Below are 5,303 nucleotides of genomic sequence, written 5' to 3'. Positions count from 1 at the left end.
TCAGGTTCTCAAGAGTCTGTGGCAAGGCAAAGGCGTGATCGTACCGTTCCTCGTGTTGATGTTTTATGATATGAACCTGGGAGAATACTCTGTTAAATAATGTATTGAAAATCTTTTTGTAACAACTTTATTAAAATGAGTGGTTTTTGAAAAGTTTTAATTGTTTTGAAATTTTGGACGTTACAAGTTGGTATCAGAGCCTTGGTTTGAGTGACTTGGGGAAACATTGTGTGACTCCAGTCTCAAATCGAGGAGGATTTTATAAAGAGAAATTAAAATGGTTTTCAAATTTAATAAAAGGAGGACGCGGAGGTACGATCAGCCGGAGCCAGTAAGTAACCCCAAGATACCATACATGATATTTGTTTTATTGAGCTTGATAGCACAACATGCTAGAGTTAGGCTAGGGATCTTCAGGAATTCATGATAATGTTGCCTGATTTGTGATGCCTGTAGCCTAGGGTCCCTTATAGGGTATTCTCAGTGTTCCTCTAGTGGTGAGGGTTGATAGTTGTTATGCATGTGCTCTAGGGTTTGTGGTAGTACTTCATACAAATATGGGTAGGTGTGGAAGGTAGTATGGGCCCGTACTACTGAAAGCACAGGACCCATACGCATATCAGGGAAACCATGATCTCTAGGGGTTGGGTTGCGAGAGTTGGATCCCAGGATTGTGGAAAGTGTTTGAGATTGGCATGGTGTCTTCAGTATGGAGATTTCGAGGCATGATGATAGTGGATCCGGATCAGGATCGGGAGCTGGAGAGCGAGTTCCGGGTGGATCGGTGCCGTCTGAGGTTATCGATCAGACGAGCCCGAGCGAGTTGGATGCGAGGATTCGCAAGATCCTGCGTGATGGGGTTGCTGCATTGTTCCGGGCTGAGTTGCTGAAATTGTTTTGGACGATCAAGACCGCCATGATTGAGTATTTTGATGATACGTTAGCCTGTATAGACGATACGTTAGTGTCGGAGTGTGGGCAGAGCCCGTATCTCATGGTTGAGTTTGATTATGACATATGCCAACATGATAGAATTGTTTATACTCGTTGTCTGTGTGATAGTTATGTGTTATGGTTTAGCAGTTGAGTGTGGGCAAGGCCCGTATCTCTCTGATAGTGGAGTATGGGCGAGGCCCGTATCTCTCAGATAGCAGAGTGTGGGCGAGGCCCGTATCTCTCGGATGAGGGAGTGTGGGCGAGGCCCGTATCTCCCAGATAGCGGAGTGTGGGCAAGGCCCGTATCTCCCAACTAGCGGAGTGTGGGCGAGGCCCGTATCTTCACGAGTGTGGGCGAGGCCCGTATCTCCTAGCTGTTCTTTGTATGTTTGTATGGTATGAGGTATTATGGGGGAACTCACTAATCTTCATGCTTACGGTATACAGTTTTGTTTTCAGGTACCTCTTCTTCAAGGGGGAAGGAGCTGGCGCGGTAGCGACACATCATACACACACCTTGTTTTCCGCACCATGAGTCATTCAGGGATTTTGTAATTTGATAGTTGATTGTTTCCATGTTTCGGTTTCCAGACACGATGTATGTTATGAAATGATTTGACCAGACAGTGTTTTTAATTACAATCATTTTCTAAAAGTTTTGATTTAAAAAGAAAATTTTTGGACGTGAAATTTGGGGTTGTTACATGGAGAGTGTTGGATTAGGTGTCTAAGCCCATAACTATTTTGGTATGTACTTGTCCCAATTATGAGCATGGTCCTTTTGGGTTGCCTTCACCATAGCAACTGATAGGATGAACTATGGAGAAAGAGGATTGATTATGATTTATTAATATATTATATGAATAATACATTAAAAGAGAAATCATATTGTTTAATTAATATTGATCAATAATTAATTTAAGTATTAATTTTGTGGTCAAAAGAGATTAATTAAACTTGGGGGACTAACATTGTAATTATAAGATAATTGCATTGTGGGCTGAGGATCCTTTGGAAAAGGGATTGGATGAAATCCTTATGGATAGCCCATAAGATTTCGTCCATAGTGAAAGATCCAAACTTCCATACTAAAGACATTGTTACTCCAAGTTACTCCAAAACATGCTACAAGCATATTCAAAAATAATATTTTACATTGATAATTTGATTACAAACGACTGGATACAAACCAACTAAGTTTTAGTATATTACATAACTACCCTGATATTAAAGCTTTTATACAAATGTAAACCCAAGTACAAAAGTAATAGTATAAACCCAATTACCTGAGAGGGGTAAGCGGTGACGCTTAGTGAGTTCAATAATAGATACAATATAAAATTATGCCAATATATACTTCAATATGGCAGAAGCAAAGGGAACAAGGAACAATAAAGGCATATGTGAATCATGTGACAGGCTTTCCATATCAATCATTGATTTGATTCAAAGATATACAATCAATGAGACATAAAAATTTCAATAATTGATACACTTCAATAAAGTTTTGGCCCAAATGGCACAGAAGACATACACTTTTTGATTTAAACATTTTGGTAGATTTCAGGATTTTCGCGCTATCTAACCTTCTGCCAATGCCATAGAGGTACAAGTCATTCTCTTACGAGACATGATCTACACGGCCAGAGGCTACATACCAATACGACTGTGAATCTAAGTCCTTCCACTGATCACATGGTCAAAGGTACAACTTTGCTACCATAATAGCACGGAATATTAATACGGAAAAGCACATAGCACATATAACACATAACATACAATTGTTACTATATATTGAACTCACTATGAAATAACCGAAGGAATAAATGATAATTTGGGCAACAATTCGACAATAAAAATGACTTTCTATGATGAAACCGGGGATTTTAGTTGGAAACGGGTCTTACTCGGGCAGAGTTACAACTAGTAAGATGATTTTCTCGTGAACATTGGGGCTTCGGTACTTGCTTCGGGTGTCAGTGATGATACCGGGACTTCGGGGGGGGGGGGGTGTTAAAAGTAGGCTAAAGAAGGGTTTTAGAGTGAGAGAAGGTAGGGATTGTAAACAGACATCCGGAGGTCTTCAGTTTCTATTTATAGTTGGAGGTTGATTTCGTGAATGCAGCGCGTTCGGAGGAAGGCAGCGCGTTCCAGTGGGTGCTTAGTTGTGTATCAGTTTCCAAGCTTCATACGTTTCAAGATGCGAGATACGTGTCCATTACATACGAACATGGGGCGTTCCTCCGAACGCAGAGTGTTCCCTTCGGATAAGCTTCGAAGTTTGTGCGCTGAACTTCAAATATTCATATCTTTTGCATACGAGCTCTGTTTTTTATGTTCTTTATATCCACGCGTAGGTGAGATTATACTCTTCAACTTTCGTTTAGACTTCGTCAGCTAACTTTTATTTCATATTTAATATTATATTTTTAACGGTCCAGGACAGGAAAATCCGTTAAAAATTCATAACTTCTTCATCTGACGTCTGTTTTCATCTCTCTTTTTACTGTTGTACTACTATTAACGAGACCTTCAATTCTCGTTTAGGTTGTGTCAGCTAAAAATCACTCGATCTTTATTTCGAGTTTTTAGCTGTTTACTGCTATACCGGATCTTAGAAAAATTTTAACTTCCTCATACGAAGTCAGATTTTGACGTTCTTTTTATGAAAGTTCTCGGTTTAACGAATACTACGACTTTTATTTAGATCACAAAGGCTAAAAAGTAGTTTATCAAAAACTCACTTTTTATGTCAGATGGCGTCGTGTCGGTTCTGTCGCGAAACTTCAATAAGTCATAACTTCTTCAATATAACTCAGATTTCGATGAGGTTTTCACTTAAATGTTTTAATGAGATTCTTTACAACTTTCAATAATAAAATTTTACTTATTTCCAACTTAATTTTATAGTTTTGTAAATTTCAACAGCTGACATTTGATCGGAATCTCATAAGACTTCCAATACTTTATGAATGATTCTAAACATAGTTTTACTTCAATTCTAGTAAAAAACTATCTATTAGAACTCAACGCTCATAATCATATAATATTTCATAATATTATTTACTTTTAAAAGTTAGAAAACACGATAACTGAACGTGTATGTTACAAATACCTCCTCGTTTGAGGATTTCGTCCCTGATATCACCTCGATTTAAATAAATGGGGATATTTTGCTCTTATCTCAATCTTATTTTCCCAAGTATAATTTGGGCCTCGATAGTGTTTCCACTTGACAAGCACCAACTCCACTTCGTTATTACGCAATTCTGTCATTCTTTCGTTTATGATCTCTTCAGGCTCTTCTACATATCTTAATTTATTATCCAATTTCACTTTGGATAACGGGATTGTTTCATAATATATGCTTAAACATTTGCGCATATAAATCACATGAAATACATCATGAATACCTGACAAATCTTCCGATAATTCCAAGCGGTATGCTCCCTTACCAATTCTCTGGATGCTTTTGAAAGGACCAACAAATCAAGGACTTAGTTTTGCTTTCTTCCCAAATTGCATAATGCCTTTCCATGGGGATACCTTTAGCATTACAAAATCACCCACCTGGAATTCTATGGGTCGTCTCCTCTTTTCTGCATAGGACTTCTGTCAATCATGGGCCGCTTTCATTCTTTCTCGTACGATTTGGATCTTGGCGGTGGTGTCTTGAATCATTTTAGGGCCTCCAAGGATTTTCAGTCCGATATCACGCCAACATAATGGAGTACGGAATTTACGACCATATAATGCTTCATATCATGGCATTTTGATTGAAGTTTGGTAACTGTTATTATACGGAAATTCAACAAGAGGTAAGTACTTATCCCAGTTACCACCGAACTCTAAGATACATGCACAAAGCATATCTTCTACAGTTTGGATTGTTCTCTCCGTCTGACCATATGTCTTGGGATGATAAGCTGTGCTGAGAACAACTCGAGATCCCAATTCACATTGCATAATCGCCCAAAAGTGAGAAGTAAAGCGAGTATCACGATCGGAAATAATATTTAGTGGCACACCATGTCTCGCAACAATTTCATCCAAGTATACTTGTGCGTATTTCTCCATTGGAGCCGTTTCACGCATGGCGAGAAAATGGGCGCTTTTAGTTAGGCGGTCGACAATTACCCAAATGATCTCATGCTGTCTAGCAGTCCTTGGCAATTTGGTATAGGTGTTGCTTCTGACGGGGTATTATTATGTTATGGGTACGAAGCCTACTCCTACCAGGGTACTATAACGTGCGAGAAGTACTATCATGTACAAAGTCCTTTTTTACACTATTGTGTGTCGAGGTATAAGATCATAGTGGAGTACTTTATTAGTATTTCCCCATACTTTTTATTTTGAAGAGATTT

Source organism: Lactuca sativa, chromosome 7, assembly GCF_002870075.4.
Source record: "Lactuca sativa cultivar Salinas chromosome 7, Lsat_Salinas_v11, whole genome shotgun sequence".
NCBI lineage: Eukaryota > Viridiplantae > Streptophyta > Magnoliopsida > Asterales > Asteraceae > Lactuca > Lactuca sativa.
Note: the sequence above shows the minus strand (reverse complement) of the source record.